Source organism: Equus asinus, chromosome 17, assembly GCF_041296235.1.
Source record: "Equus asinus isolate D_3611 breed Donkey chromosome 17, EquAss-T2T_v2, whole genome shotgun sequence".
NCBI lineage: Eukaryota > Metazoa > Chordata > Mammalia > Perissodactyla > Equidae > Equus > Equus asinus.
The window spans coordinates 13,494,837-13,507,493 of NC_091806.1; the positions used below are offsets into that span (position 1 = coordinate 13,494,837).

A 12,657-nucleotide genomic window follows, 5' to 3' on the forward strand; every position below is an offset into this window, starting at 1 on the left:
ATGGTGACACACACTCACCCTCCCTGTGCTGCCCCTGCAGCAGCATCTCTGCCATTATTGAAATCCTGCTCACAACTTGTATTAATTTCCAAGAGCTGCCATAACACAACATCACAAACTGGTGGCTTAAAAGAAGAGAAAATTATTCTCTCATGTGCTGGAGGCCAGAAATCCAAAATCAAGGTGTTTAGCAGGGCCTTGCTCCTTCCAAAGACTCTAGTGGAGAATCCCTCCTTGCTTCATCCAGCGTCTGGAAGCTCCAGGCTTTCTTGACTTGTGGCAGCATGACTCTAATGCCTGCCTCCATCTCTGCATGGCTGTCTCCCTTCAAGTGTCTGTATCTCAGTGTCTCTTCTCCTCTAATAAAGTTATCAGTCATATTGGATTAATGGCCCACCCTACTCCTGTATGACCTCATCTTATCTTGACTGCATCTGCACAGACTGTATTTCCAAATAAGGTCTCATTCACAGGTACCAGGGGTTAGAACATATCTTTTTGTGGGACACAACTTAACCCATAATATCCCTGTATTCCCAGTTTATTCTGTCATAGTCTATGCTCAATAGGACTAATATCTGAACACTAAATAAATGAACAACTCATTTGTTTGGTTTTCAGGATCTGAAGCTTGTTGGAATTAGTCTACCCGAATATGCAGCTGAACCAGATGAGAATAGAGGAAAGAATCGCTATAATAATATTCTGCCATGTAAATTGATTTATCCACATTATCTCCCCTTTTTTCTGACACTGGCCATCACAGCTCTAACAGTAGAGGGGAAGTGCATCAATGGTACTAAGTAGCCACTTCCACAACCATTCATTAGTCACCTACCATGTGCTAAGCACTGATTTAGGCATATTCCATTGTATTCAGTCCTCATGACAACCTTATGAAATAAGTAGTAGAGGGTTCATTTTACAGATGAGGAAAATGAGGCACAGAGTGGGCAGGTGACTTGTCTAAAGTCATACAGATAGTTATGGCAGGACCAGGCTTTGGACCCATTGTCATTCAGGGAAAAGATCAGAGTTTGTGCTCTTAACCCCTCTATATTGCAACTCTATTATTTCGGTCAATATATTTCTGGAGTGAAATGGAGTGGGAGGCGGACAGGCAGGGAGTACTATTTTCTGCTTTTCCTGACACATCTGTGGTTGGCTGAGTGCATTCCACAGCTAAATACGAAGTATATTTGGATTTCTTCCTGTTATTGAGAATTAATAATGTCTGCAGCCCAACCCGCAGGGATAACAACAAGTTGAGTTTAAAGTGAGAACTATTTACCACGTCATCCATCAAGATGAAACGTAAATCCTTCTCCACAGAAAGTTCTTTGTGGCTTCTCTTTTGAGCAGGAGTTAGGGCACAGAAAGATGTGTCAGTACAAAACAAAGCTTTGTTCTTATTTAGCTCAAATTTGTAGGCCTTACTGATAAGTTTTACTCTAGGACAACTGGAGACATTGTCTTTTTTATTTGAAACTGTGTTTTTCCTTGCTGGCCTAAAACATTAACTCCTGCTTAGATTCAGAATTTTTTAGCTACTGTATTCTTTCTCCTCATTTTCCCTTGTTGTACTGACAGCAGACATTGACCCATGTTCTGAGAGAAATGTTTGTGAAACTAAGCTGGTGAGACGTGCCCCAACACTGCCCTTCTAGGGGGAACTCGGGATTGTGGGCCTGTTTTTGTGAATGTCTGTGGGGACTTTCAGATCCAGAGTTCCAGTATTGTTTTTATTGTGAAGATTTTAGGCTGAAACTCACATTGGTAACTGGGTTTAGAATTATTCTGTTATTTTATCCACGGGAGAATGAGAGAGTGTCCTGTCAAAGACAGGAAAACATAGGTGGTGCTGCTTATACCTCAGCCTGTCATGTGAAATTTTAAGGATATTGCTTCATTCCTTGAATTGGACAAGTTTGTGTGTGTGTGTGTGTTTGAGATAATAACATTTAGAAAACATGAGAATTTTATGTTTTGGATACTTCCACTGATAGTATTCTTATATATTCAGTTTATTCTTGAATTTGGTGCTGTCTTTTTATAACAACTTTTATTTATGAGAATAGAGAAAGTGTGGAAAGGTTTACCTGAGTGTCTACCCACTAGGACAATTTTATTTATTCCTACTGGGAGGGGCACTAGATTTGAATTCTGACATTTAACGGATGTTGCTTGCAGAAATCACTTAATCTCCCTGACCCTCAGTTTCTTCATCTGTAAAATGGGCATACAAGCTTGTAGGCTGGTTTTGAGGAATAAATAAAATTGCTTAGGGCATTCCCTGGCTCATGGCACACACCCCAGGATGCTAATGGTGGAAGGTTTGTTTTATCTGAGAAGGTGGTCTAGTGTGGTTGAGTCTGGGCTCTGGTGCTGGGCTGCTGGGATGGAACCTTGGCTCTGCCACTTACTAGCTCTGCCCAGGTAATCATGTAACTTGTGTGCCACAGTCACATTTGGTAACTGTGAGGATTAAATGAGGTCAGATTTGTAAAATGTCAAGCTCTCAAGGTGTGACAGAAGCCCCATTGTACCATTTTGTACTTTTTCTCTCTTGTATATAACTCTCCTCAAACATTTATTTCTAATGAGGATGCTTTTTCTCTTAATGTTGTAGATGATATTTCCCATGTCAAGCTTTCAGTGCAGATCCATACAACTGATGATTACATCAATGCCAAAAACACACTCCTGAGTGGGGAGATGTTCCCACAGCACTGGCTCATTAGGATGAAATCTTCAGAGTTCTTCTTTCTGTGTCTTTGAGATTGAACATGCTTTCCATTTTTAGGACTACCATTACAAGAAAGATTTTATTGCCATGCAAGGACCTTTATCCAACACCTTAAAAGATTTTTGGCGTAGGGTTTGGGAGAAAAAAAGATATGCGCCGTTGTTACGTTGACCAAATGTGTTGAACAGGGAAGGGTAAGTACCTTTTTTTAAAAAAAAAAAAATTCATTCACTTTTACTGTGGTGGAAGCAAAATGATCTTCAAAACCATTTGTCTTTTAAAAAATAACACCCCTCCAAACGTTAGTACCTCTATTCTTAGAAACTTGTCTTTAGAATGTCTTTTTCTTCTCTGAGAGAAAACTTTTTTAAAAAATGATTTTATCTTTAGCTTCCTTAGTGGACAAATATGTATGTTCATTATTCAGTAAGTCACTGTAGCTGGGCTTAGTAAATAGCAGGAGTTGGGTTAGTGCAATGGAAAAGCTCCCAGGCCTGCAGCGGGAAGATGCTGTTCATGGTACAGCTCCGTGCTTCATCAGCTCTGTGGATGGTGCACGCCCGTCATGTCTTTATGCAACCAGGTTCTTCATCTGTGAGATGAGGGATTGGACCAAATCGGTGATTTTCAAAGTTACTTTTTAGCACCGGAACCCTTTCTTTACACAAAATCTCAGACTTCTCCCCAGATAAGTTTCAGTAGTTTCCTCCCCACTGTGATGGCCTGGAATCCTATGGGCACTTCCATCAAAGATAAGATTTCTTCTAGTAATAAAGTCCAATGTTTCCATAAATGGATGAAAGAGAATTGATAATGCGCTAAATTAAGAAAATATGCATAGGAGGAATGGGATGCAGTGTAGCTCTGTGAATTTTTTCACGTAGTTTCGTTACACGAGGAATTAGGATAGGAGTCAAATCCCTAAGCAAATTGTTCTCAAACTTTAGTCTGCATCAGAATCACCTGGAAGGTGGTTTGGCATCCAGGGTTTCTAATTCAGAAGGGCTGTGGTGGGGCCTGGAATTACATTTCTCACAATTCCCAGGTGCTGCTGCCTCAGCTGCTCTAGGGTGTTCGCTTTGAGTAGCCCTGTTCTGGGGGATAGTGGGAACCTGTGGGCATCATTTCTTTTAATGTTCTCTATTCCACTTTAATTTAGCAGATATTTATCCAGCCCCAAGTATGTATATGGTGGAGCCAGGGGCTGGGGCTGAAGGAGGGAAAGGTAACAAAGAGCAGTAAGAGGTGGTCCCACCTTCATGTTACTTGTGATACAGAAAGTTGGGCTCTGCGGCCACTTCTTCGCATCAGGAGAACAGGCTCTTATGCAAACAAAAGAGCAGTGTTTATGAATGCAGATAAACTTTATGTTGCTGTTGAGCCTCGGCCTTGTATATGGAACATTCTCATAAACATCAGTTAGACAAAAGAAAATGATGTACTTAAATTATGGAGAATGACAAAGGGGAATTTAGATGGGCCCTTGTTCATCTTAAGTCAGGAGAGAAGTGGATGTTACTGACTCTTGGTGAAAGAGGAAGGGAGCCAGTGCACTAGATACTCCAAATATGTTGTTTCTTTCCTAAAACAACCCTGGGAAACGTTATGACTTTATAGCTGGGAAACTAAGGCTCAGAGAGTTTAAGAACTTGTCCAAAAAGTAGCAACAAAAATCCAGCTAGTTAGAGACCAAGCTGGGCATCAACTCAATGTTAATGTGTGTCCTACTCCCATGATGGAGCAGGGGTCCAGAAACCAGGATCTTTAAACAAATACAGATCCCGGCCAGAGTCACAATCTTTGCAGGTGGGACCAAGGCATCTGTTTTTAAAGTAGACAAACCTCGTTGGTGAGTCAGGTAATTGATCTGGTTTGGAAATCACCTGCAGTGGGGCACGCCTCAGGAAGGTGTGTATTTGTGTGTGTTTTAAGTCATTTGCCGAATGGGGGTTCAGATGTTCTCAGAGAGCAGTTGTTTCCTGATTTTTATCTCTGTTCATATCTGCTCACTGACTTTATAAAAATCAAAGATCCAAAAATGGTTTCATTTGATCCTCTTTGTTGGTGTCTGTATTTATATTCCAACTCATGTGTATCTAAAAGAATTGGGGAAACTTCTCATTTCTTCTAGATGCTTGGGGTTATGGGTCAATCAGAGAAGTTTAGTTTGGTGAACAGTTGTAGATTGGCTGTTGTTGGGGCTGAAGGGGACTGGGTTGGCACTGCGTCACCTGTGAAGGAACAGCTGCTCTAAATCAATTTTCATGCAGAAATGTCAGCTCAGTTTTGGCTACAAATTTTGATTTTTCAAGAGAATATAGAAATTTGGATTTTTATCAGAAAATTCCCAATTTTAAAAGAGTTGTCAACAGTTATAAATGATAAACATATACATTATCAATTAAAATAATTCGAAGAGTTAAAACAGGACCCACCTAACGGACTATTCAGTTTTCAATATCTGGTCTCCCTTGTGAGGCTGTAGTGATGGCAGATGGCATGATGTGAGTCTTTGTGTAAGAATCCACTTTTATTCTTGACCACATGTGAGGAGTACAGGCCCTCCAAGCAGACTCAGGACTACTGGGACATAACTGTAGCAATGACGTCAGAAACTGTTCCTTCCGAATGAACCATCAGAGACTTCACGATGAAACGTGTATGTAAGAAGTCAGGATGGAAAGGTCTCTCATAAAATTACTATAAATTAACTTTGGGATATTACATTTTGCGTTGATATTAACCAATTTTTTTAATGCATCAGAAAAATATTTTTGCTCTCTTCTATACAGAATGGAACAATTCATATCTACATCCACTCTAAGGCAACCCTTTAGCTTTATATAAAGGAGAACTTTGTGTTATTCTTGAATAAAAGGAATCTTAAGAGCAAGGCTCAGCATCAGTGACTCCTTTCCTTCCCCTTCTAGGTGACTTACTTACAGGATTTTTGTTACAAACAAAGGCTTTTTTGGATTATTTGGTTATAAATATGGCATCAGGAGTGGAAAATTGCTGTTGGAGCAATTTATGATAACAGTTACATCAGGAAGATTCCAGGGCTCAAACACATGGCCTCCCTTCCCCCAAAAGTTATGAAAACAAATGCAGTTAAATTGTGTAGGCATTCTAGGAAGTCAGTTTATGTGTCCTTTTTCTTCTTATAAGACTGTTAAAAATAGCAGCAGTGTCATGAAGCAACTTAATATCTTTTGATGAGCATGTAAATTGATATAACCCTTTGCAGTTTATATCAAGGGCGTAAAAATGTCCATTCCCCTTTGACCTGGTGGATCCAAGTTTGAGAATCTGTCCTAAAGAAATGATCTGAAATATATGAGAAGGCCTATCAGATGAATCTTAGCATTATTTATAATGGAGGGAAAATTTGGAAACTATGCAAATATCTAGCTTTTGGAGAATGGATAACTATACTGTGGGTTATCTAGTCAGTATATCATAATTCAGCTATTAGAAATGATGGTTATGTAGACCACATAATTACCATAAGGAGAAGTTAGTATACAATTAAATGAAAGATACAAGGAGAGAATTTTTTTTTTTAAGATTGGCACCTGAGCTAACAACTGTTGCCAATCTTCTTTTTTTTTTTTTTCTGCTTTATCTTCCCAAACCCCCTGTACATAGTTGTATATCTTAGTTGCAGGTCCTTCTAGTTGTGGGATGTGGGATGCCGTCTCAACGTGGCCTGACAAGAGGAGCCATGTCCGCGCCCAGGATCCGAACCCTGGGTCGCCACAACGGAGAGCGTAAACTTAACCACTCGGCCACGGAGCCAGCCCCACAAGGAGAGAAAATTTTATGCATATTTTGAATAGTGCATAAAAGAAAAGCCTGGATTTATATTCAGTGGAGCTGAATCTCATGGGGGGTTAGTGGGTTAGGTTCTAATTTTTGAGAGTTATGCTTGATTTCATAAATCAAGCATATAGCGTGGGGGGCCGGCTCCATGGCCGAGTGGTTGAGTTTGCGCGCTCAGCTGCCGAGGCGCAGGGTTCGGATCCTGGGCGTGGACAAGGCACCGCTCCTCAGGCCACGTTGAGGCAGCGTCCCACGTCCCACAACTAGAGGGACCTGCAACTAACATATACAACTATGTGTGTGTGGGGGGGAGGTTGGGAATTAAAGCACAAAAAAAAAAAGGACTGGCAACAGTTAGTCCAGGTGCCAATCCTTACAAAAAAAAAAAAAAAAAAAGGAAGATTGGCAACAGTCGGTAGCCTAGGTGCCAATCTTTAAAAAAAAAAAAGAATATAACGTGGTATATTAAGTATTAAATTTTTACTAAGTGCTGTGTCTCAAAGGCTCTGACCTCAATTCATATTTCAGTTCCTCTCCTGGAGATGCTGTCAAAGCTGTTATGCACTGAATTGGCCACATAAATAATGCAATTCATAATAGTTGAGAATCCCTTAAAATGTCATACTTATTTCTGTAGATTTCACCCATTTTTAACGGAGGGGTTACTTTCACTGCTTGGCATTTGCCATTGTGGAGGGAAATTGTGGGTGGAGTTGTCCACATCATTTAAAAGAAATTACTGTTACTATTATTATTTATTAACTGAACTCCAGACTTTGGATTTCATGTTTTTCCACTAAAGCCCTTTCCTGTTCCAGGAGCCGATCCAGGATACCACATAGCATTTAGTAACATTTTACTTTTTAGTTGCATAAAATGCACGAATATATTTTCCTTTTTAGAAGTGGAAACATAATAGATAGAGCTAAAACTTTTCCTTTGTCTGTCGCCCCTAATCTGGGCCCCTTGGCCTTTCTGCAGAGAAAATGCTGAAAAACCTGACTCCCTCTCATTCCCCCTATCTATCTTTCTCTCCTCTTATCTCTCATGGCTGGTTGCTTTCTTTGGATGACTACTTTTGGTTAAATGTGTGAATGTTAATGGTTGTGATGATGAGACTTTGTAATGCCCTCTCCCCTCACTTTTGCTGTTTTTCCTACTATTTTCCACATTTTGAATAATGTGGATGCACTACTTTTATAATGTAGATACATTTTTAAAAGAATAAATAAGGGTCAACAGGTAGCTGTCATAAAGGAGATGGAAATCCTGCAGTTGGGTTGGAGGCACACAGGAAAGGTCAGTGCCCCAGTGTGGGCTTGATGAGTACAGTTGAATCAGGGACAGGAATGGTCCAGCCTGGGCAGAATTCTTGTAATTAGAGGTACATGTTACCAATCTGTGTAATAATTAACTCTATTATAACAAGGTCCACTTTATATTGTCTGGCTGATGTTGAAATGGATGGTTACTTTGAGGGGTCCTTTCTCAGTTCTAAATATTTACTTGGTGCTTGCTAGTTCCCTCTCACTTATTAGATTCTCTGGAAGATGGGAACTATGAAGACCAATTATCATAATTGTATGTGTGTAATTCATGTTTGGTGTTCTGGTCGGTGACATTCCCAGGTGGGCTCAGGGATGGGGTTTATGAAGCTCTAAGTAGGTGAAGGTGTAAGAATGTGAGTACGCTATTGACAGGCAGCTTGGCGGGAGGGGAAGAGATCTGAACTCAGAATCAGAGGATGAGGGACTTCAGCTACGTCTGAACTGAGTGTTGGGGAAGTCACTTCACTTGTTGGAACCTTTGCTGCCTTGTCTTTAGAGGGCCTAATAAACCCTCCCTCTTGGGCATATAATGAGGATTTGATGAGCACGTTAAGGTGTGTGTAAACACTTTCTCAGCTGTTATATTAATGTAAAATTTTCATTTTTAGTAGTAATCACTCCCATGTAGCTGCCTTTCAGCTGCCCCGTGCAGTTCAGCATTCAAGGACCACTTGATTTCACTTGCCTTTCTGATGTTGTTAGGGAGCCTTTCTCTCTGGATCTAACTTCTTTTTTTGGCTTTTAGATCCAGATAAGTAAGAGTCACCCTCTGCAACAGTTCCGTTTCACCTCATGGCCGGACCATGGCGTTCCTGACACCACTGACCTGATCATCAACATTTGGTACCTTGTTCGTGACTACATGAAGCAGAGTCCTCCTGAATTGCTGGTTCTGGTGCATTGCGGGTATGCAGATGGCAACCTGTGTATGACAAATTTCAAACATAATTATAGATATGGACACTTTTGAAAAGCAAACAGGAGAAAATGCAAAAGGAATTTACAAATTCAGGACAGGTCTGGATAAGGGACTTAGTCCTTAGGTCCTGAGACTTTAGAACAGGGGTTGGCAAACTATAGCCCATGGGAAAGGTCTGGTTGACTTCTTGTATTTTTTTAAACCATAATGTATTTTAATTTATTTCTTATTTATAATATTTTCTTGTAAAATATTTCAACTTTGCAAAAATATAGAGGAGAATACTAATTTAATAAAGCATATCATGAAGCCATATATGTTTCCTTTTGTTAATATTACATTACAGATATAATTAAATTCTCTGCTTACTCGTCTCCTATCCCATTCTCCTTCCTACATAGGTAAACGTGGTCCTAAAGTTGATCTTATCATTCTCTTGTGTGCTTTTATATTTTATTACATATGTGCGTGTCTCTATGGATTTATGTAGCTTTAAATTTTTGCCAGACTTTATGATCGATACATCATTCTGCAACTTGCTTTCTTCATTCAGTGTTTGGTTCAGTGTTTAACAACGTTGAAACACATTTCTCCAGTTCATTTTATTTATGTATTTAAAAGTATTTTTTTGACATACAAAAAGCTGTACATAATTAATGTATTCAATTTGATGAATTTGGAGATAAGTATCCACCCATGAAACCATCAACACGATCTCTCTAGCTGCCAATTTTTGTAAATAAAGTTTTATTGGAACACAGCCTTGGTCATTTGTTTACATAATGTCTATAGTTACTTCCCTGCTACAATGGCAGAATGTGACTATTTGGTCTGCAAAGTTGAAGATATTTACTATCTGGCTCTTTACAGAAAATGTTTTGCTCCCCATCCTCTAGAACAGAAGGAAATTAGCTTTAAAGTTAAAGGGATTAATTTAGGACAGAAGAAAGGAGGGGCTTTGTTGTCCTATGGTGAATAAACTGATGAAACTCAGCATCTTAGGTTATGCAGCAACTTAGATTAGACTGAGAAACAAGAAGCTCCAGCAAGGTGTTTTATTCGTGGCATTTGACTCAAAAATGCTTTAGAACTTGGGCCCCAGCCCCAAGCTTTCATAGTATGACTTGCTGAGGTTTCAACTGAGCAAATATTTAATGATCCTGGGCATTGCCCTCAAAGCCTGATAGTGGAGGTGAGCAAGATATACGTACAACTGGGGAAATGTGAGAGTTTACAGTAGAGGTAACCCATGGTGATGTGCTCATTTTCCTGTCTTTCAGTGCTGGGATTAGAAGGACCGGCACTTTCATTGTCATTGATCGTCTTATCTATCAGATAGAGAATGAGAACTCTGTGGATGTGTACGGGATTGTGTATGACCGTCGAATGCACATGCCTTTAACGGTGTAAACAGAGGTGAGGCCAAGATTTGTGTTGGACAGTCCAACCTTCCCATCTGTTTTTGAAAGTTTGCATCGTGTCACACAGTTGTGTTAAAATATTTCACCTTTCTAGATCTTCTGGCTCTTGGCTGTGAGGTAACCCTGGATTTCTTTAAGGTGCTAAACTGATGTGGGTTGAATTAACTGATATAGTGCCTTAGTGGTGCTGATATGAGCAATGGAGCTACAAACCAAGAGGTATCAGGATCCCTACCTCTCAGCCATGACTCACCAAATAATCTTAACAAATCTCTGAACTTTGGCTTCCAGGTTTTAAACCCTTAGAACTGGTATTTTCACTCTTTGCTTCTAAGAAAGTCTGACCATCTTTAACATACACTAATGAAATAGACTTATCAAATATTAATGATATGAAATAGCATAATGCTGCTTTAAGTATTAATGCAGCAATGTGTCCTCACCCAGCCTTGTAAATGTTAAAAATGTCCATTAGCATAGCTAAGAGAAGATGGCTGGACGATTGAGAAAATGAAGCTTAATATCCATGCTGCCATTTGTGTAAGACTGCTAGATTTGGCTTTCCCCAAAATGGTCCTGATAAACATTGTTTTTGAGGCATGTTCTCAACAAATACATTGGGAAACAGCCTTCCTCAGTGCTGTAGGGCTCAATATATCTGGGCCAGGATGAAAGCAGAATATTAATTTTGCATCAGATTGTCGCCTTGTACCAATTTAGAACTCTATGAATATGCGCTGTGTTTTTGAGTCTAGCAGGGAATGTTCTGGAGGTCTGGGTACATTGTGTGCTTTGGGGTGAGCGGTGTGGCTGTGGTGGAAAGAGTGGAATTCACCTCCTGTGTTGGTCAGAAGAGAGATTTGCTTTTTTCTGCTATGATTATATAGAGTAGTAGTTCTCAATCTTGTATCTCTTGAGAAACACAGAAATTTTATACCTGCCACAAATTCTTTGCTTGTCTTCTTTTTTAAATTCTGAAAGTAATATAAACCTGTTCATATTAACAAACTGAACAGTACAGGATTATATAGAGTATATTTTTCTCTTTTACTTTTTCTTCCCCAATCCCACTTCCTAGAGATAGTCAATGTTTACAGTTTGTGTATATCTTTATAGGCTTCTTTATGTACCTCTGTAGAAAAACACATGTACATACACATAGTATTTTTTAAAAATTGGATCCTATTTTATATATAATGCTGCCCTGTGATTTTGTTTTTCTCCTATGACATCATGGATATCTTTCTATGTCAGCATATACCTCTTCTTCCTCTTTCTAATGGCTACCTGCAGATTCTGATATGTTTGCCTGAACAGTGGTCTCCACCTAACTCTACCCCGATCATCTCCCTTAACTCATCCTCTCTGTTGAGAACCACAATTTATTCCTTATTCTGCACATCCTCAATAGCCAAGAAAACCTTGTTGGACTTTCTGTTGTTTGAATGTACCTGTGGATTATTTCCTCCACATTCTTTCTTTCTTCTTCTCCAAGATTCTGGTATTTCTCCCTGGAGAGGAAGATGTGGGTAGTCTGCCCTTGTGGTTGAGACACATTGATGATGTGACTCTTGTTCTCTGTGGTTTCAGATTTCACCAGAACGCCATACCTCTTGCCACACGTTAACTTGAAATGTTCACTGGTGGGTGGGGTTGGGGGGTTGGCTATCTGTTTGAAAATAACCTTTGGCGCTAATCTCTGGAGCCTGTGCTCATTTGCTCTCTCTTCTTTTCTAATAAGACCAGTGTATTTTCCTTAATCAGTGTTTTTTGCATATTATCATATCCCAGAGGGACTCAAAAGTAGATCTCATCTACCAGAACACAATGCAATGACAATCTATGAAAACATTGCCCCAGTGAGCACGTTTGGGAAGACAAATGGTTACATCACCTAATTCCAAAGGAAAACCTTTCTGGACTTAACCAGAACATCACACCCACAGCAAAGAAAAATGCCCAGATGTTGACATGTTTTTATATGTTTAATATTTTAATTCTTTGTTCTGTTTTGTTAGAACTAACTTGAGGATGAAACTTCATGTATAACACACCACAAATGAGATGTTGAGGCTGTCAGCGGCTGTGGCTGGGTGGTTATCACATCAGCTATATTCCCAATTACCAGTGGGCTGATTACACTTTTTGTTTTTTTGTGAGAATTACAGAACACCAGGAAAAGTGGGCTATGATTTTCTTTTTCCTTTTCAAAACGGATTCTTTTCTAAAAAAGACTATTTTATATGATTCACATGCTAAAGCCAGGATTATGTTGTGTTGACTATATTTTACTTATCAGAGGTCTATTTTTACCTACTGTATCTTGGGATTTAGCTGATGGAAAATATATAATTGTGGATGGTGATCATGTAGGGAGGGGTACATAGTGCCTCTTCTGCCTGGGTTTTCTATTTGAGCATG

At 39.5% G+C, this 12,657-nt stretch overlaps 1 pseudogene; it reads left to right on the forward strand.

The window, feature by feature from the left end:
• The window catches only part of LOC106823617 (receptor-type tyrosine-protein phosphatase eta-like), a 29,393-nt pseudogene extending 17,202 nt beyond the window's left edge, over positions 1–12,191 (forward strand).
• The last annotated feature ends 466 nt before the right edge of the window (positions 12,192–12,657 follow it).